We start from the raw sequence: 22,822 nt of genomic DNA on the forward strand, positions 1-22,822 counted from the left end.
GTCATACCCGCCATGGACAAAAATGAGGCAAAACAAAACTCGCCAAACCAAGAGTTGTTGCTGCAGATCAAGAACAGGTTGGCTCGCACCGATACAAGACGAGAACTGAGACCAGACCCATAACCAGAGACCCAAAACATAGACACATAGCATAAAATAAAACAGAGCAAAGGCAAGAGTGCCACCCGTCGGCAATGAACCAACATCATTCGGCATGTTGCGGAGAGTCGGGCGGATCCTTGTCCACCTGGCTGGATGAGGCAATCCAAGTGACGAATCCATTATTTTCATTCCCTTCGATACCACCATCTAGAGGAATTACCAGATTCAAGATGCTACCTGCATGATGAACCGGTCCACAAGCAAGGACCTCGCGCTGACTCGAATCTGCCGGATGCTGAGGCGCCTCAGGAATAGTGCTATCTTCCTGCATGTTGTCTTCATTAAACACGACCCCAGCCATCTCCCCCTGAAGGACACTGTCATCCTGAGACTGAGAGGTGGTGGTGTGGGCTGAGCTGCTGGGTTTATCCTCCTCCTCAGCAAGAATAACAGTGATACTGGCTGACAATACTGGCCTGTTGAGCCTGCTATGGAAGGTGAAGCGGGTTGTTTGAAAGGAATTGTGCGGGAGAGGCCCAACATGGCCAGAGGGCGGAGAGGACGGGGAGGCCGAAGCAATGGGGATTACGTTCTGAGGAGCAGAATGAGAGGCTCTGCCTCTATTACCAGTATTGCCTCCTCGGCGAGAGACTCCTCGACGACAAGGCATCTTTGAATTGTCTGAACAACCAAGAAGGGGAAAATGGCAGAGCTGACGGGGAAGGGACTGAGCACAGAGGAACCAGGAAATACAGAAAACCCAGGCGTGCTTCCAGACTACCTGAACGAGACAAGGGTGCGGGAAGAAAATCGGGCGGAGGTGAAAAGAACCAAGAGCAATGGCATGAACCAGACACCAGGCCATGAATAAAACCTTGAGCGTAAACTCTCGAACCAGGCGCACATTAAAGACGATCTGTGCGACCATCATTCCGTCCTCTGTCCAATTAATTTCGCATGCCATTGAGATATGCAGTCCTCGTTCGCGAGCCAGGTGCAGGGACAACTGCCTGCAATGAGAGAGCCCTCATAAATGCACCGCATTAACACCCGCATCCGGGTAAATAAATCCATAATTTGGTAGCTTCATGCTACACATATTAATGGAACAAGGGTAGATAGTTAAAGTTTATGGGGAATTCCAATCACTATTAATAGTCTATATTATTTGGATTCACATTTCTATAGATTTTGTAGTAGGTATGCTAACAACATATACTAAATTGATCATTATGGTGATAGTTTATCATTTTCCAAATATTCCTAATTTTGTTTCTTACTATACCAATTGACTGTCAACAATTACCTAGGTTTTCATGGATATGGTTTTTAGGTTACATGGTATGCCTACTCATGTTCTGTTAGATCGTGATCCCACATTCACTAATAAAATTTGGTGGGAGCTATTTAAACTCTAGGGCACCTTGTTGAACACGAGCACAACTTATCGCTTTCACTCTGGTGGTCATACATAGGTGGTTAACAATTACTTGGAATCCTATTTGAGATGTTTTTCTTTAGATTGGCAACACTTTTGGTCACAGTGGCTACCCCTCATAAAATGGTGGTATAATACTACTTATAATGAGACTTCTAAGATGGAACCATATGAAGCCATGTATGGCCGAAATTCCCCTTTAGTAGCTTCATGTTTATTGGTCACATCGAAGGTTCAAGTAGTAGATTATATGCGTCACAATAGAGAGGCCATTCTACACACTTAAGAAGAATCTAATGAAGACTTAAAAACACATGAAGTAATAAGATGAACAACATATCTCCAAGTGTTGTTTTAAAAATGGGATCAAGTGCTTCTTGATATTCAATATTATAACCAAACCTCTCTTAAATATAAAGTCCACCAGAAGTTCATATCAAATTTGTATGGACCTTATCAGATCCTCTAATGCATTAGACAAGTTGTTTGTAGATTGGGATTCCTAGGCCACTTTAAGATCCATTTAGTTTTACATTTTCCTTGTTTGAAGAAGGTTATGGGGTTAGATTGCTGAGTTTAGTTCAAACTTCCAGATCTTGAAGGAGAAGGGTCCATTTGGCTCTAGTCAGAAGCAATATTAGGCATTAGATAGCATTGACTATGCTAGAATTTCATCCAAGAATTTTTAGTTCAGTGGAAATATATGTAACCATAAGACACTACATAGAAACCAATAATGTAAAAACATTTTATAACAAGTTTCACACTGCTATCCTTGAAAACAATGTTTCTTTTGAGGTTGGGGGTAAAGGGGTGACCATCTTAGGGTCTTACCCTAACATCCTTACTTTGAATATTTAGTAGTTACTCAATAACATATGAGATCGTCTTCTTTGAATAAGTTCCATTCGATAGTTATCGATATTTTTTTAATGCGAAAGGATAACTTTTATTAAACAAGAGGGGTTGCAAGGTAGCAAGTCCCTGGCATGGACCTTGCATAGGCCAGCTAGCATTGCCCGAGAACCAACCCAAGTTTTAGGAGTTTGCATGTAAGTAAAAGGGGGCATGTAGTTGTGTTAGTTTCAATTTACATAAGAAAAATATCAAACTAAACCTTTGATTTGAGACCCTTGGTAAGGATACTCTGTTCATATGTTGGAGTAAACAACCCACCAGGGAAAATTTTAAGAATCACTCTAAATTTATATGTATAATAAATGGGCTAATCCCCATGATACATAGGAAAAATGGTAGGTGATTTTATCAATAATATAATATGCATATATAATTTTTTTGGCGAATCTCTCACCAGATTATATTATCTTGTATAGTGATGGAGAATCTTTCACTGAATTATAAAATCTTGTAAGATCTTGGCAAATCTTTTACTGAATAATAAAACATTGTGAAGTCTTGGCGAATGTTTTGTTAAAGTATGAAACCATATATGATAATAAGAAAACATATTCATTAAACTGTAATATACTAACATACATGTTTGGAAAAAAGAAACATAATTTTCTCTTCCTACAAACAATGTTCCAAGTTTCAGTGGTCGTGTTTGTCAAGGTTCTTACAATACACTCTTTCATATCCTTCTATTAGTTTTGATAATATTCCACAACAAAGTTCTTGTAGGTGTTGATATTGACCACAAGTTCTGTCAAGGTAGGAGAGATTAATCTTTTCTCTACAACTTTTGTCAAGCTACCACTTTTTTCAAGTTATCAAATTTCTTTCTTATTCCATAGACTTCAACAGCGAGATAAAAAAAAAAAAACACATCAAGTTTGTTTACCCCAACACGCCAACAAGTAGCAAGCCCCAAATATATTATATAAGAAAGTATTAGGTATCCCAAAGGCTTTAAGGGGATCTAATTGAAAGAAGTGACCATTGTGAGAAGCCTTGCAATCAACATATGAATATATAAATGTATATTTATTATTATTTTAATTGGAAATATTCAATAAAATAATAAAAATTAATTACATCTCTCCCAATCTAAATTGCTTATCAGCATAATTCACTACCCTCATATGTCTCGCATTTTTTAACAGCATTGTAACATGTAGATTAATTTCCTTTTTGGTGAACAATCTCCACCTTTTAGGAAAATATGGTGCAGTGGCTCCAACCCCTATAGATCATTAGGACAAATTAAGAATAACACAAAAGATGAAAGGTTGTACAAACCAACTTATTTTTCAAACAACTAATCCAACATTAGTACCTAAACTTTTTCATGAAGATATCATATTGAGAATGTTTGAAAAATGGTGGGAAATCTTCTGCGAGGGTAATGCGGAAAGAGTGATAAGGTTTCACTGTTTTGAATTTTTTTTGTTAAATCAGAGAAACCAATATTAATGGAGATATTGGTATTTTTTACTAAATTTTGTGAAGTGACTAAATGTAGCTTTAGCCATTCACCTTAAGATGTTTTTACAATATAATTTCCTAAGTCTATTTAATATCTTCATTATCATAAAAGCCAACCTATATCCATCTTAACTCCACATCTACCACTCTTAGAGGGATGAAATCTATTTATCCCTCTGAGAACTTACCCAGAATTAAGATGGATTTAAGATGATAGAATTTCCCCTTTAAATAGTCTATTCTCACATGAATACCATGGTATTACCATGGGACAATACCATGGGTTATCATAAACGTGGAGCTTAAAAATTACTATTAGTAATTTATAAAAATTAATAATTGATTTTTATTTTATTTTTTATTTTAACCAAGTTAAAATGTTTAACATACATTAAATTACAACATCCATTTTTACTCTTGATCCACCAAGCCCCGAGAGGGATCAAATATTTTTCACTCTTTGCTAGTTTGCATATCATGATATTTGATCCCTCTCGGGGGTTAGTAGATGAAGAGTAAAGATGGATCTATGCTGGTTTAATTCCCCCCTTTAAATAGGCTACATTCCACGTGAATACCATGGGTCAATACCCTGTTCCATTTTTATTTTTATTAATACTAATATTAGGGTTAATAATGTTTTTTTGCATGGTATTAATAATAATCTAGCCCATGGTATTTGGCCCATAGTATTTTTCCCATAGGTTTCACCTAAATATAACGCATTTTTTGAGTGTTCTTAAATATAAGGTGACTTATGGAGTAAACATAATAAAATGTTTTATTTATTTACCATACCTCTCGTTTATTTATATTTTTATTAATTTACCATACCTCTTTTACAAATATGGTATTTGGCTCATAGGATTCACTTAAATAAAACCTCTTTTTTGAGCTTTCATAAATAGAAAGAGGGTTATGGACTAAATATAAAAAGAGGTTTTATTTATTTACCATACCTCTAATTTATTTATATTTTTATTTATTTACCATACCTTTTGAGTAAGTATTAAAAGAGGTTTTATTTATTTACCATACCTCCACTTTATTTATATTTTTATTTGTTTACACCCTTGCATGTATATAAAGTGACTTATGAAATAAATATAAAAAATGTTTTATTTATTTACCATACCTCTCATTTATTTATACTTTTATTAATTTACCATACCTCTTTTATAAATATGGTATTTGGCCCATAGGATTCACTTAAATAAAACCTATTCTTGAAAATTAGGGCAAATGGAAGGTTGTAACTCCTAATTTCAAGGGCTAAATTTATCTTTTTTACCCTCTCTCTTATAATAAGGTGGGCTAACTTCCATACCTACTTTTTTTATAAAATAAATTTGAGGTGATTTGTAAAAATGTACTATGATACAAAATATTCGCCCACTAAAAATTTAAAACCCCTTAATTTCGCTTAAGGGCAAAAATTCGCCCCTAAAATTTTCCATGCAACCCACTTGTGTATTGATTCCTACTGGATTTATTTGGTTGACTGTAACATGGGATATATTAATGGTCTTGAACAAGGAAATTGATGGTGCAAGAGTAGAGAACATTTTGGATGCTTCTTCTATCACAGATAACAAGAATTCTATCACACAGAACAAGAATTCTATTCGAGGTTACATGAAGATTAATAATGGACGTAAAGGCTTTACACAAGACCATAGAGCGAGAGAGAGAACCTTCACTTACCTTCTTAACTGTGCCCTCCTATCACACCTATATTCATTTTCATTCAATTACATCCCGTCTAAGTTCTGCTTCCAACTACCGATGGGACAAAGCTTGGACGTATAATAAGACAAAATAAGAGGTCTAGCATACATGAATGGTATATGAAATGAAACGCTCGAAACACAACTGTTAGTCCATCGAACTACTAAAGTGGTTAGTCTGCGATCCCCCTAATCTCCCGTAAGTCTGAAAGCATTGTTTGACCTTAACTATTACAAAAGGCACCATTATAGGGATCACTCGTGCTTTTCCCGCTTCATATAGTTTTTAGACCACTTTGAATAATCAATTATTTATGGAAAGGCCCATCTTACACTCAAACATGTATCTCATTATATATGAGTATCTAGTTACAATTTTTTTTCAAAGGATGTTAATAAACTCTGATAAATTTGATTCATCAATTGAATGGCTTGGCATAAATGACATGGAGTTCCTATAGGTCGTCTGTGGAGTGAATATTATCTTAAGCTGTATTGAAAGAGGTGAAGTGAATACATTCTAGTCTCACTATCTAGTAGCCTTAGAGTGAAAGCCTCTTTCTTTGGAGTATAAGTTCCATGGAAACAAGCCTTAGTTGTATTGAAAGACGTGGAGTGAAGATCGCCTTATTAAGCTGTATAGACAAAACTACTAAGCACAAGTCTCAGAGAGGAGGAGTAAAATGAACTCTTAAAAATATATGAATTTGATTTTATAGATTGATTCTCAAATAGATCCATATCAATTCTTACTAGCCTTAGTGCAAGCCACTTAGCCGGTCTTGCTGCTTTCTTGCTTGGTCTAGCAAAGAAACAAGTCGCCTTCAGATACTAGCTTATTAGTCCAAGAAGTTAGTTCCATAGAAACTCTCTTTCTTTGTCCACGTTTGGCCCAATCCATTAAAAGGAGGTTGAACTGATCCCTCAAAAAGAGAAACAAGTTGACGATCCATTACGAAGTTTTCCCTTGATCCACACTTATTCCCCAATAGAAACCCAAAGAGGTATTGTGGAGCTCGACCTGAAGATAAGCATCATGTAACTACACCCAATGTCGACTCAGGAAAGATACAAAGCTAACAGATTATCTAGGTTGTGTTTCTCATTATCATGATGCTAGTGCTCTTGCTTGATCCCGATCCATCGTTTAGCGCTATATATGGTAATAAAAACTAAGAAAACATAATAATTACTAAGAAAACGTTTGTGAGATAGCCCCCTCTTGTGAAATATAACAAATCAGAATCAAAGGTAATGAAGGCCCATACGGTGCATAAATAACAACGTACCTATTGAATTTGGCTGCTGTTTCCATCTTGATGTGGGTTCATAGAATGAGTAAGTAGCCTTCATCCTTGACTGTATTTCCATCTTAAATATGATTATTATAAGATATTTTCTATGTAGGTTTTAACCCCATACATAAATTAACTGCATATGAATTCTAAAAGACATAAAATAAACAATGCGAGAGCATAACACATAAAACACATATACACAAATATTTTCTGCTGGATCCCAAAACTGGGACTACCAGCTTGATTTTCCATTATGTTCCTTTCAATGTTACAATACATATTTATACATGTTGAAGCATCCAATACCATGGACCGAAAACCATCGCGTCCAAAACCATGTGCAAAAATCATGCACAAAACCATAGGTAGGTCCGCCCAACCTAATATAGGGTCCATTTTTTTTTTTCCTGGGCCGCTGCCCTGGACCCTGTAGAGGGGGGCTGCTGCCCCCCCTGTGACCCCCTTGCTGCGCAATTGGCACAACGAAGGGGGGACCTCTAACCCCCCGGTTCACTATGTGGGCTAGTCGCGGAAAGAATAACACAAGCCAACATTCTATATTTCTATTTTATCTTTTTGTAACTAAGCTATACTGAAAAATGGATGAACTATTGTGGATGATAGTATAATAGACAAACCTTGTGTATTTTTCTGTTTGGGATTTTTGTTGTTAAGTTTGGATGTATATCCTGGGACAAAACTATGTAATTGTACTTTCTTTACTTAATATTAAAGAAGGCATTTTTTTTGACTGAAAAAAAAGTAGCCTTCAACCTGAAGTTTTGTTGTTCTATAGTTACAAATCTAGAGGTGAATATGCGATAGAATATTTCTAAGGGTGGGCAAGAAAATGTGGTATTCATTAGTTCTTGCGAAACTGACGATCTTGATAGAAAAAACTCAACAACATGCGAGTAGTTGGTCGAGCTGAAGGAAGAACTCTAGTAGTTGGGATGGATTCACATGCATCTTTATTTAGTAGTTGAAGGAAACCAACATTGCCACAGGTTAAAAGTAGTGGAAATTATGTTTATAAAATGTATAGAAAAAGCAACGGCCTTGATGTGTTTATAAAATGTAGAGGAATGATATCCAAGTGGGGACGGTTGGATGCCAGTGTTCGCATGTATGGCAGGTGTAATTCGATATGACATGGAAGAGTAGGGAGCATGACTGACAAATAATTTATCGGAAAAAGACATGTCTGAGACACCCCAATCTTCTTGGCAAGTAGACCAAGTCACTGTCATTCTTTTCTTCTCCCCTTATTTGAAAGGGGACCACTGCTGCACGACCGTGCGTGAAACTTCAACAACCTCGTCGTTTCTTGGCACAATATCGCCTACCAGAAAATACAGTCGGACATCGTCAATGATGCTAGTAACTACTCGAGCCCTTGAACCCATTCTTTAGTTAGACATCGTCCAAGATGCAAGTAACTAGTCGAGCCCTCGAGCCCATTCTTCAATCAGACATCATCCAAGATGCAAGTAACTACTCGAGCCCATTCTTATGAGGCTCTGAAGATTTAACCATGTGATAAAGACCCTACTACCTCTCAGCCAAACGACCTATTACAAATTCAAAAGCCATTAAGCAAACCCCCTACCAATAAGGTGAGTGCTGTAAACATCTAGCTGTATTTTCTAAGCGTACATGCCGATAGGCGATGGGATAAAGCATACAAATAGGGTGTTTGATTGGGAATCGCTATAAGGTAGGCTGTATAGAGAGAAAAGCGATTGGCATTAGGTATAAGCTAATATGCAGGCTAAGAAATCTCATTACCTCATGGCCAAATAAGTGTATGACCCTTCGGCTCAAGGGAACAATGCCACAGGTCATAATAGAGCTTGTATAGAGAGTCATAATAGAGCATGTATAGAGAGTCATAGAGGAAGTAAAATTCTTTAGCAAATACACTCACCTTGTTGCCACCAGCAACGCCATGGGGGAAATATCATTAATGGTGTCGACGAGGGTTTCTTCATGCCAACTAAAGCCCACAATGTTTCTTTTCGGTTAAAGTACGATGTTCCACCGACGCCCGATTGGTTATGGGGATGGTCGGCTGACTTGTGAAAGATAAGGGCCATCCGCTCGTCTTCGAAGTCCTTAAAACCCTCCTGTAGACCAGATATTATTCCAATATTTTCATCTTGATTGTTGGCGATGGACATTAGGGTTCCCGGTATCAAGAAATGGCACCAAATGTGAAGGTCGTGGGGCCATTGAGCTCAACTCAGCTGGGGGAATTTTATAATGCCCTAGATATCTTTGTAAACCCGATGCTGAAAGCCTAGCATCTCGATCACACGCTCATGGAGTCCATATTGTGCGGGAAGCTACTGCTGATGTCACATTTTGGCAGCATTAAGAAGAGCGTGGTAGTGAGTGGGGATTTAGGGTACACACTTAGTCCCAGGATTGAATCCCTCCACGTCGCCCTCTGCGTCGCATTAGTGAGAGTTAACGAGGATGACACATATGAAATTATTTTGCTGTATATTTCCAGGGGAATGCCACCAAATTCAATTTTTGCAAATACCCTCTTACACTTCTTCCTGCTTCTGAATAGGTATTGATCCATGCTACCTCTCACCTCTCTTTGCTCATGAAATTAGCATACAATTTTTGTAGCTATCTTCCTCTTTAATATGTACCATTATTCCATTTTGTGCTTCCAATTCAGAGCATTCAAATTCACAGAGTATTCAAACCAATGATTACAGGGAGAGTGATTTGCAATCATATGCAATTAAATTGTAATGAGAGATTCACTTTGTACTTCGAGTAATTCTTCTTCACCTGCAATCTATTTTGCATATGAAGGAGGTGCAACAATCAATGGTGTTCTTTTTTTTTTGGACGTCTTCTTGTTTTCTTCTCGTGTGGGGCACTGGATGGCAAAAACAATGACAGTTGTATGACACCTGTTAGCCATGCATGTAGAGAAGCAGACAAGTCATGTAGCAGTGGCAGGCATACATGCAGTAAGCAGAGTAAAAGTAGAGAAGCGATGGAAAATGTTTTCGTACTAATGCTATTATTGGAGCCATAGTTGTAATAATGCAACTACACATAGTTAGGTTTTCTTATTAAGAGGCTATTCATGAAGATAAAGGGATATTGAATGTTATGGTATTTGGAGCTCGCTCTACTAATAAGTGTTTTTCAAATTCAAACAAAAGAATATTATTTTATTTCGGTTCTTAAATTCAAATAAAATCTGATATAAATCTTCGTCACAAATTAATAGTGCGGTTCAAAAATAACGATATTAAATACTCCACCTCATCATGAATTTCTCTAAGGATTTTACGCTTGGTCAAATCTTATTAGTCCCTGCCGGGGACTATAAGCGATCGATAGATCGCTGACTTAGGGTTGACCGCGGCGAGATCGGGAAATATTTGGGCGTTTTCCTAAGTGAGAATAAGGTTTACGGGGCGGCAACGGTTGGGGGTCTTATTACGCGCTTCGCATGGTTCGAGGCGAGTGGCACGTGGTGCGCGTGAGGGGCACGTGGTTGCATGCGGTCTGGTGGTGTGATCGGCGGCCACGTGTCCGTCCTCGAGATGGTGGAAGGCATGGGGTGTGTTTTAGTGTGTTCGCGGCATTTGAGTTGGTATTGTTCGGTGCGATGTTTGGTCTGCGGTAGAGGTCCTGCGTGCCCGGGTATTGTTGCTTGCAGTCTGTGCGATTTTTCGTCTGTCGTGGAGTTGCTGCCTGCTGGGTGTGCCTTTGGTGAGTTCGGCGATGGCATTCTGTGGCTTTGGTGAGTTCGGCGATGGCATTCTGGTTTGCCTTCTGGTTAGATACTGAGGGTTTCTCTTACGTGCATGCAAGAGTCCATGGTTAGTTGAACGTTATAAGTTAATGGCATTCTGGTTGAATACGGAGGGTTTGTCTTGGCTGTCGTCGGCATGCGGTATGGTGGTCTGATCGGCGGCCAACTGTTCGTGCTCGACATGCTGGAAAGTTCGGCTTGGGTTTTACTGTCTTCGCGGCCTTTGGGTTGGTATTGTTACTTGCTTGTTTAGCTCTGCAGTCTGTGTGATTTTCCATCTGCGGTGAAGTTCCTGCCTGCTCGGGCATTGTTAGTTGCTTGTTTAGCTCTGCAGTCTGTGCGATTTGTCATCTGCGGTGGGGTTCCTGTCTGCTCGGTGTGACTTTGGTAAGTTATTCTGGTTAAATATTCAGGGTCTCTGTTACCTGCATGCAAGAGTCCATTGCTATTTGGGTTTTGCCCTGTTCGCGGCCTTTGGGTTATTATGATTACTTGGTTGTTTAGGTGCGCCGTCTGTGCGATTTTTGCTTTCTATTTGTTCTATTGTATGCGGTGAAAAAACAATTTGGTTCCTTCCTGTTGTGTTAGCTGCATGCAAGAGTCCATGGCTGTTTGGGCATTATAAGTTAATGGAATTGTGGCTGAATACTGAGGTTTTTGTTTCGGCATTATAAGTTAATGGAATTGTGGTTGAATACTGAGGTTTTGTCTTAGCTGCTAATGGCATTTGAATTATTGTTGTCCATTGCTATTTGGGTTTTGCCCTGTTCGCGGCCTTTGGGTTATTATGATTACTTGGTTGTTTAGGTGCGCCGTCTGTGCGATTTTTGCTTTCTATTTGTTCTATTGTGTGTGGTGAAAAAACAATTTGGTTCCTTCCTGTTGTGTTAGCTGCATGCAAGAGTCCATGGCTGTTTGGGCATTATAAGTTAATGGAATTGTGGTTGAATACTGAGGTTTTTGTTTCGGCATTATAAGTTAATGGAATTGTGGTTGAATACTGAGGTTTTGTCTTAGCTGCTAATGGCATTTGAATTATTGTTGTCCATTGCTATTTGGGTTTTTCCCTGTTCGCGGCCTTTGGGTTATTATGATTACTTGGTTGTTTAGGTGCGTCGTCTGTGCGATTTTTGCTTTCTATTTGTTCTATTGTGTGCGGTGAAAAAACAATGCGGTTCCTGCCTGTTGTGTTAGCTGCATGCAAGAGTCCATGGCTGTTTGGGCATTATAAGTTAATGGAATTGTGGTTGAATACTGAGGTTTTTGTTTCGGCATTATAAGTTAATGGAATTGTGGTTGAATACTGAGGTTTTGTCTTAGCTGCATGGGCTTTATGCAAATTTCGGTAAATGTCTGCGTGAAGCTATGATTGTTAGTTGTATTGTTTGGAGGTTAAGTTCGGCTACTGCATTATAAGTTAATGGCATTTGAATTATTGTTGTGAATACTCAGTGTTTGTCTTCTGGTTGAATAGTGGGGTTTTGTCTTACGTGGATGCAAGTGTCCATGGTTATTTGAGCATTTTAAGTTAATGGCATTCTGGTTTGAGGCGAATGGCACGTGGCGTGCGTGAGGGGCACGTGGTTGCATGCGGTCTGATGGTGTGATCGGCGGCCACGTGTTCGTCCTCGAGATGCTGGAAGCTATGGGGTGTGTTTTAGTGTGTTCGCGGCATTTGGGTTGGTATTGTTCTGTGCGATGTTTCGTCTGCGGTGGAGGTGCTGCCTGCCCGGGTATTGTTGGTTGCAGTCTGTGCGATTTTTCGTCTGTGGTGGAGTTCCTGCCTGCTCGGTGTGGCTTTGGTGAGTTCGACAATGGCATTCTGGTTGAATACTGAGGGTTTGCGTTCTGGTTAGATACTGGGGGTTTCTCTTACATGCATGCAAGAGTCCATGGTTAGTTGAACGTTATAAGTTAATGGCATTTTGATTGAATACTGAGGGTTTGTCTTCACTGTCGTCGGCATGCGGTATGGTGGTCTGATCCACGGCCAGCTATTCCTGCTCGACATGGTGGAAAGGTCGGCTTGGGTTTTAATGTCTTCGCGGCCTTTGAGTTGGTATTGTTACTTGCTTGTTTAGCTCTCCAGTCTGTGCAATTTTTCGTCTGCGGTGAAGTTCCTGGCTGCTCGGGTATTGTTAGTTGCTTGTTTAGCTCTGCAGTCTGTGCGATTTGTCATCTGCGGTGGGGTTCCTGTCTGCTCAGTGTGACTTTGGTAAGTTATTCTGGTTAAATATTCAGGGTTTCTGTTACCTGCATGCAAGAGTCCATTGCTATTTGGGTTTTACCCTGTTCGCGGCCTTTGGGTTATTGTGATTACTTGGTTGTTTAGCTGCCCGGTCTGTGCGATTTTTCCTTTCTATTTGTTCTATTGTGTGCGGTGAAAACACAATGCGGTTCCTGCCTATTGTGTTAGTTGGATGCAAGAGTCCATGGCTGTTTGGGCATTATAAGTTAATGGAATTGTGGTTGAATGCTGAGGTTTTGTCTTAGCTGCATGGGTTTTATGCAAATTTGGGTAAATGTCTGCGTGAAGCTATGATTGTTAGTTGTATTGTTTAGAGGTTGAGTTCGGCTACTGCATTATAAGTTAATGGCATTTGGATTATTATTGTGAATACTCAGGGTTTGTCTTCTGGTTGAATACTGGGGTTTTGTCTTACGTGCATGCAACTGTCCATGGTTATTTGAGCATTTTAAGTTAATGGCATTCTGGTTCAATACTAAGGTTTTGTCCATGGGTTGACGGACGCGATTTTTGCAAACATTTGGCATATTTCCTAAGTCGAACTAAGCTTTACGGGGCGGAAACGGTTGGGGGTCTTATTGCGCGCTTCGCATGGTTCGAGGCGAATGGCATGTGGCGCACGAGGGGCACGTGGTTGCATGCGGTCTGGTGGTCTGATCGGCGGCCAGGTGTCCGTCCTCGAGATGCTGGAATGTTCGCCTTGTGTTTTACTGTCTTCGCGGCATTCGGGTTGGTATTGTTACTTGCTTCTTTAGCTCTGCAGTCTGTGCGATGTTTGGTCTGCGGTACAGTTGCTCCGCTAAATGTCTGCGTGAAGCTATGATTCTTAGTTGTATTGTATTTGTTGTACTGTCTGCGGTCAAAACACAATGCAGTTCCTGGCTGTTCGGTTAACTCTATCGCAAACGTTTGGTTGCGGTTGTGTTGTTCCAGGTGCAGCTTCTATCGCTCGACTGTGTGCTGTCGCTTTGGTAAGTTGAGCTACTGCATTATAAGTTAATAGCATTCTGGTTAAATACTGAGCGTTTCTGTTACTTGGATGCAAGACTGCATGGTTATTTCAGCATTATAAGTTAATAGCATTCTGGTTCAATAGTCAGGGTTTGTCTTAGTTGCATGGGCTTTATGGAAATTTGGCTAAATGTCTGCGTGAAACTATGATTCTTGGTTGTATTGTTTAGAGATTAAGTTCGGCTACTGCAATATAAGTTAATCGCATTCTGGTTAAATACTAAGAGTTTCTGTTACCTGCATGCAACAGTCCATGGTTATTTGAGCATTATAAGTTAGTGCCATTCTGGTTGAGTACTGAGGGTTTTGTGTGCAGACTTCGTTGACCAATTACGTCATTTGCACATTTTCTCATGGTAGTGGCATAGGCTGCGTTGTGCATGCATATGCTCTAGACGAGAAGGAATTCGAACGCTCAACTTCGTTGCAGGTACGGTGTTATTCTACTAATTGCATTTTGTCAATTTTTGTATTGCTTGCTTTTTGTCAATTTGTTAGTGTTTTGATTTTTGCGTTGTGTAGGTTTATGGTCCAGTCACTCTAGGTTTATAGTCCAGTTACTCCGTCATCCCTGCTGGGAACTATATGCGATTGATAGATCGCTGACTTGGGGTTGACCAATGCGGTTGGTGGCTGCCGTGATAGTATGGGTTTCTGTTAGCTGCATAGGTTTTATGCAAAATTCTGTAAATGTGGGTTTCAGCCACAATGTTGCTTCGTTATCATTTGAACCTGCTGGACCTGGGCGAAGCTATGGTTCTTGGTACACATTGAGTCGCAGTATTTTGTAATTTGAACTGTTTTTGCACATGAACATCTAAATAAATTGCAGATTTTGAACTGTTTGAAATGTTAAAATATTGAAGATTGCAGTCTGTTTTGTAACTGCACGGTTTCCTATCTTACGCGTGCATTCAGCGTTTTTCGCTCGTATAATTCATGTATATGTTTACTTTGGTCCTTAATGTTTGTTCAGGTCTGTAATTCTGTTATCGATGTATGAATATTCGACTCTGATATTACTGCTAGAACGCAAGGTTGCTCCGTTAACAACTTTGTTAAGTTCATTTAGTTAGTGTTAAGTTCATTTGCTTTGTTAACAAGTGCTGAATTCAAGGTTTGCTATATTGGTACTAGATGTTGTTCGTTTGCTGTTGCTTATATATTGGATGAAATGTTTCGTTTGCAAAAATTATAAGCTTTTCTGTGATACTAAGGGTTTCTGTTACCTGCATCGGTTTTATGGAAATTCCCATAAATGTCAGTTTCGAGCACCATGTGACTTCCTTGTCATTTGGGCTGAGATGGCCTAGGTGAAGCTGTTGTTCTTCGTACAGGCTCTGTTGTGCATGAATTTGTCTAGACGAGAAGCAATTTGAATACTCGGCTTTGTTCCAGGTACGGTGTTATTCGACTAATTGCTTTTTGTCAATTTTTGTATTAATTGCTTTTTGTGAATTTGTTAGGGTTTTAATTTTTGCATTGTGTACATTTATGGTTCACTTACTCTAGATTTATAGTCGAGTTGCTCTGTGATTGTCTTAAAAAACATAGATATTTAAACTGTATTCAGTCATTGAGATCTTTTCTGTCATTCAATTATATTGGAATTCAAATCTGAAATTGTCATTGTTTATTTTGTGTTTACATTAATATTAATATTAATATTATCAATTGTTATAATCATAACAACAATATTATTTGAGATGATGCCAACAAGTACAGGTTGAGTAATGCATGCAAGTAGCTGTGTATAATGATGAATCAAGACATTTTGTGTATTTAAACCCTAGATTAAAATGTCATGTTAGCTAGTTATAACGAGATTGGTTTTCATATGATGTTCAACTACCTTATTTTGCTCAGACAGGAAAAATTATTTTATTGTGAAAACAAAATTACATTTATTATATATGTTCCTGCATTTCACAGATATGCTTAAGCATAGGAAGTGATAAAAGTATTGCTGGGAACATATCTTGTTTCATAAACAGTTTCAAAAAATGTCAATATGACACCCCTATCATAGTCATTCTAACATATATCGAAGCTTTGAATTTGAAACCAGTTTTGTCTAGTGAAGAATCAGGGGCTAGATATGTTCATAAACAGTGGCATAAAAAATTATACATAGATACTGGCATTTAAAATACATTCCATCAGCTGTCCTTCCACTCTCTGTTTAATCAGCCAAGCTCATGCTACCAACTGTAATCTTGCTTTTGACAGTTCATCAGTTTCCATGTTCCTGTCTTTGTGTAATCTTGCTTTTGACAGTCGATCAGTTTATGTTGTTGTCTTTGTAAACATGTTCAAACATAATCTGTTAAATACTCTGCTTAACAAAGTCGAATCTCCTGAAATATAGGTTGAAGTTTATAATTATCCAATCAATTTGTTGCATTCATCAAATTCACCACAATTTGTGAATCATCAAAGATCTGTAATTTTTGAGCATGTTCTTTCACATGTGACAATTGGCAATAGTCTTGGGACAATTTTCTTAGGCAGATTGTTGCTCTGTTTCCCCAATGTGCCCTTTGAATATATTACATGTTCATCATTTATATGGATCATAGCTGTAGTGTCCCATAATGATGGATCTTGTTATCATGTATCTATAATGACATGATAAGCTAGTTAAAAACAATTGAATTAATTAAATTCATCCATTCATTTTGAAATACATTTTATTTTTTAATATAAAATCGTAAAATCTTTTATAAAGAATTTTCCTCTTTTGCCCACCATTATTGAGAAGCATTATGGAATTATGCTTATGCACTACTCGTATTTGGTTCTCAATGCCTTGTTTGGGTTCCTTGATCCTTGAATTCTGTTTAGATTCATATACTGTCATCATCATTTTGACATACATCAAAGATTTGAAACCAATTTTGTCTGATGAAGAATCAGGTCCTGGATATGTTCATAAACATAGATATTGCATTTAAAAGACATTCCATCAGCTGTCCTTCCACTAGCTGTTGAATCAGCCAAGCTCATGCTACCAAGTGTAATCTTGCTTTTGCCAGTGCATCAGTTTCCATGTTCCTGTGTTTGTGTAATCTTGCTTTTGACAGTCCATCAGTTTCCATGTTTGTGTCTTTGTAAACATGCTCAAACATAATCTGTTAAATACTCTGTCTAACGAAGTCGAATCTCCTCAAATATAGGTTGAAGTTTATAATTATCCAATCAATTTGTTGAATTCATCCAATTCACCATAATTTGTGAATCTTCACCAAAATTTGTGAATCATCAAAGATCTGTAATTTTTGGCCATCTTCTTTGACATGTGACAATTAGCAATAGTCTTGGGACAATTTGTTTAGGCACATTGTTGCTGTGTTTGCCAAACCTGCCCTTTGAATATATTACATGTACATCATTTATATGGATCATACCTGCAGTGTCCCATAATGATGGATCTTGTTGAGAAGCATTATGGAATTATGCTTATGCACTACACGTATCTGGTTCCCAATGCCTTGTTTAGGTTCCTTGATCCTTGAATTGTGTTTAGATCCATATAGTATAACCATATCCAAATACCATTAACTTATAATGCAGTGGCTGAACTTAACCTCTAAACAATACAACTAAGAATCATAGCTTCACGCAGACATTTACCAGAGCAACTCTACTGCAGACCAAACATCGCATAGACTGCATAGCTAAATAAGCAAGTAACAATACCAACCCAAATGCTGCAAAGACAGTAAAACACAAGCTGAACATTGCAGCATCTCGAGGACAGACACCTCGCCGCCGATGAGACCACCAGACCACATGCAACCACGTGCCCCTCACATGCGCCACGTGCCATTCGCCTTGAACCATGCAAAGCGCGTAATAAGATCCCCAACCCTTTCTGCCCCGTAAACCTTAGTTCGACTTAAATGAAGACTTCAAAAATTTCAAGTGCATCTCAAGTTGCATTAAGCATGAAGTAATGATACTGATAAAGGAAAATATCATGCACAAATCATTGATTGACCATGTTTGCGCAAATGTAGGCAATATAAATTATAAAATTTTCGTATTGGATGCATATTGGTCTGACCATGATATAATATCTCTTCTCCTTGACCTATGATATACACATGAAACAGTTTACAAAATTCCAAATTTTGACATTTTTGCAATATCTCATTGCTTTTATCATATCTATTTTACTAAAGCATAGTGCAATATATTTTTGTGGTAAACGAAGTGATAACAACATACATACTATGCATTCCATTCTACATTTGCGTATATGGCGTTCTGTATTGATCAATGCAACTTATGCCAGACACAGTGTTTTCAATTAATGAACATAACTATCCTATTATAAATTTGCAGATATGACCCCATCTATTTATGCATGCAGATTCTACTAGTAAAACCCTTTTCAATTGAACAGAACAACCAAGAAAAAAGAACAACAAGATGCAACATAAACAAACACAGTATATTCTTTTTGGCTTTCCTTTTCCATGAATCATGCATCTTGTCTTCTTGTTCAGGTTTTACTTTCATATGTTCTTTTGACTTGTACTAAATATGTCTTGCTATGCTATAACATAGCATAAAACTTGAAAAAGGAAATGAAACAATTCAAGAAATAGAATGCATAAGCCAATTAGAAAGCGCAAACAAATCACTTGTTTTGCAAAGGTACGTCTATGAGAACTACACAAAAATGGTAATTTGTATTTAGAATATTAATGTCTACTATATATGCATTCTATTTTTATTTTTACATATGTATCGTTCTATGGTTTTAATGTTCTTGTTCAGTTTTTTCTTCTAGTTTGCACTAGATGTATGTTACTATTCTATAACATAGCCTAAATCTTCAGAGACGAAATGAAACAATTGAAGAAATAGAATCCATAACGCAATTAGAAACGGCAAGCGAACCACTTGTTTTGCAAAGGTATGTCTATGACAACTATACGAATATGCTGATTTGTATTTAGAATAATAATGTTCAGCAAGGTATGTCTACAACAACTATACAAATATGCCAATTTGTATTTAGAATGTTAATGTTCACTATATATCCATTCTATCTTTACATATGTATGGTTCTATGGTTTTAATGTTCCTTGTTAACTGTTTACTTTTATATGCTCTTTGAAATTGAACTCAATATATGTTCCTATTCTATAACATAGCATAAGTCCTGGAAAAGCAAAACAAACAACTCAAGAAATAGACGACATAACTCAATTAGGAAAGGCAACCCAGCCGCTTGCTTCGAAAAGGTATGTATGGCAACTATACAAACATGCTATTTGCTATTTAAAATATTAATGTTTGCTATATATATCTCCTCCTTTTACATATCTATATTTAAATGTAGATATGTCACATCATGCCACCAAACCCCCGTGAAGCTTCTCAACGCCAAAGCCTTTCCCAAAGAACGATCTCCCTTTTTCAACAAAACTCCAAATGTTTGCATTGGTAGTTTTGTTGAAAAAGGGGCATTGTTCTTTGGGAAACATTTTGGTGTTGACAAGCTTCAGGCAGGTTTGGTGGCCTGTCAATGTCAGTCATGTTCAGTTTTTGCTAGCTTCATCAATATTTTTTTGCAAAACTGTACAAGACAATTGCAAAAGGAAACCCTGGTAAGCAATTGCACATAATGGAAGAAATAATAGATGTTGACAATTACAACTTCAAATTGCAATGCGTTTTGCCTGACAACATTGACATTGTATTAAAGAGAAATGGTGTTTTTAGGCTAAATGCATTTTCGAAATGCTTCTATTTGACTTTTCGTTTCTACATTTTCGTTATACTTCAAATGAATTGCGAAATGCATTAATAGACCACTTTCTTTTTTGCTTAAAGAACAATGGCGTTCAAGCAATACACTCATATCAATATGAGCTAGCACCTCAGTTCCTATACGAGTTACATCGTGTTAATGACATTGGTACATATCTTCATAAAATGCATTATTCTGCATCTACAAATATAAAGGAGTCTGAACGAGGTTTATGGGGTGATACCTTTTGCATATGTTGGTTAGCTAAATGGCTAGATATATCAATTGCATTAATGTTGCAAACCACTTTTATATCAGTTTCAATCTTCTGCTGCATTGTTGACATTCTGTTTTGCTTGGTCATGCATCACAAGAAAAACTGCTTCAGTCAGGCTAGAAACAGCCTGAAGTTAGCATGAATCTGAAGTTTGGTTGCAAATACAATTCTGTAACTAGAAATAGCATTGCATACAATAAAACACGTTTAAGGAGCTTGATATTATATTGAAATTGTGCTCTTCCCTGCTCACATAAGTCAAGTGCAATCTGCAACTATCTGATGCTTCTTTCTGTTTGCAATTATGTCAGGTTTTTTTGCAAATACCTAATCCAAACATCTTTGTTTTATTTATGGCTCAACATATTATTACATGCAAAATTGAGTTCAGATGTTTTAGATTACACTTCCATGTTATTTCAGTCTTGCATAACTTGACTACTGTTTTGACTCAACTAGTTTATTTGCATGAGCAAATGCACTTGATGATACAAAGTGCAATTCGTCACAGAGCATCATGATGATGTTACATGTGTTTATTCTTTCCCAAATATTTCTGTTGGCTTACCTAAGTTGTCAAATTTTTCCATCGCATGGAGCACCGGATCAAATCCTGTTGGATTCAGATATAGATAGAAATGATTTTTTTGTAATCCTTTATCTTCTAAAACAGAACCGCTCACAGTTCACCGTGAAAGTACCTTTATTTTCTGCTTTACTTGCTTTTACATATATGGCTCTAAAACTTTGCTGCGTGTTAGTCTGCATTCTGTGGGCATTCTGTTTTAGTTTAATTGCATTCATTTGGCTCGACAATAAAAAACAAAGATCATGACACATAGTTACTAGTCCCTACCGGGGACTATAGGCGATCGATAGATTGCCGTCTTTGGGTTGACGGCAGCGATATTTGGAAATATTTGCCGTTTTTCCTAAGTCAAATTAAGGTTTACGGGGCGGAGAATAAGGTTTATTTGGCGTTTTAAAATAACCATGATAAAGAATGTCCAACCAGTAAGTTTACCTCAACCCATTTCATTTTTTATATGATTTGAAATGCACTTCACAGACACTGTTGTCTAAAACTTCTAGTCGGTTGTTTGCATTTAATTGCCTACATCCTGAGCATTCTGCAATATTTCCAGCCGATGTTTCTATTAGACCTCATTGAAAAGCACATGCTACAGGCTTTGTGCCAAAGGTTTATGGCTTTGTAGCCTGAGACTTTTGATCTTTCCTTCTGCATTCTCATGTTTAGCTAGTTAGCATGAATCTAAAGTTTGATCACAGATAGAGTTCTGTAAGCAGTAATAGGATTGCATATGATAAAGTACGTTTCAGCAACTTGATCTTATTTTGAAATTCTGTTGTCTAATTAACAGGGATGCTGTACCGACTTCTGATATGAGGCACGCAACAGCTGCCAATATTAGAATATTACAAAGAGAACAACTCCCTCGGTCTGCTTTCGAAAGTGATCAATTGGTTGAGGTATTTACAATACTCGCTTTCTAATACACTGTTTTTGCAAATCAAAACAGATCTCCTCAACATTGCAAACCTACAACAAGCCATCTTAGGCATGTGTTTTGGTCTTATGCAACGTTAGTCAACAAAGCAACCTTCCGTTCTAGGAGTAATATCAAAGTCCAATATCCATAATCCAAATGCGATTAACTTATAATGCAGTAGCCGAACTTAACCTCTAAACAATACAACTAACAATCATATCTTCACGCAGATATTTACCCAAATTTGCATAAAGCCCATGCAGCTAAGACAAAACCTCAGTATTCAACCACAATTCCATTAACTTATAATGCCCAAACAGCCATGGACTAGACAAACCCTCCGTATTCAACCAGAATGCCATTAACTTATAACGTTCAACTAACCATGGACTCTTGCATGCACGTAAGAGAAACCCTCAGTATCTAAGCAGAAGGCAAACCAAAATTCCATCGCCGAACTCACCAAAGCCACAGAATGCCATCGCCGAACTCACCAAAGCCACACCTAGTAGGCAGCAACTCCACGACAAACGAAAAATCGCACAGACTGCAAGCAACAATACCCGGGCAGGCAGGACCTCTACCGCAGACCAAACATCGCACCGAACAATACCAACTCAAATGCCGCGAACACACTAAAACACACCCCATGCCTTCCACCATCTCGAGGACGGACACCTGGCCGCTGATCACACCACCAGACCGCATGCAACCACGTGCCCCTCACGCGCGCCACGTGCCACTCGCCTCGAACCATGCGAAGCACGTAATATGACCCCCAACCGTTGCCGCCCCGTAAACCTTATTCTCACTTAGGAAAAACGCTCAAATATTTCCCGATATCGCCGCGGTCAACCCTAAGTCAGCGATCTAGAATGCCATTAACTTATAATGCTCAAATAGCCATGGACTCTTGAGGGAAACAAAGAGACAATAAACCCAAGTCGAGTAACTCTCCAGGATCTCGACCAGGGACAGTTGTCCGCCCACAAGACCACCACAGACGAAAAGTTGCACAGCCTGCAGAGCTAAACAAGCAACTAACAATATCCGAGCAACCAGGAACTCCACCACAGACGAAAAATCACACAGTCTGCAGAGCTAAACAAGCAAGTAACAATACCACCCCAAAGGCCACGAAGACAGTAAAACCCAAGCCGAACTTTCCAGCATCTCGAGTAGGAACAGCTGCCCGCCAATCAGACCACCATAGTGCATGCCAACCACAGTTAATACAAACCCTCAGTATTCAACCAGAATGCCATTAACTT

The sequence above is a fragment of the Pinus tabuliformis genome, chromosome Q (assembly GCF_031772625.1).
Source record: "Pinus tabuliformis cultivar Carrire ecotype Pingquan chromosome Q, CPIR1, whole genome shotgun sequence".
Classification (NCBI taxonomy): domain Eukaryota; kingdom Viridiplantae; phylum Streptophyta; class Pinopsida; order Pinales; family Pinaceae; genus Pinus; species Pinus tabuliformis.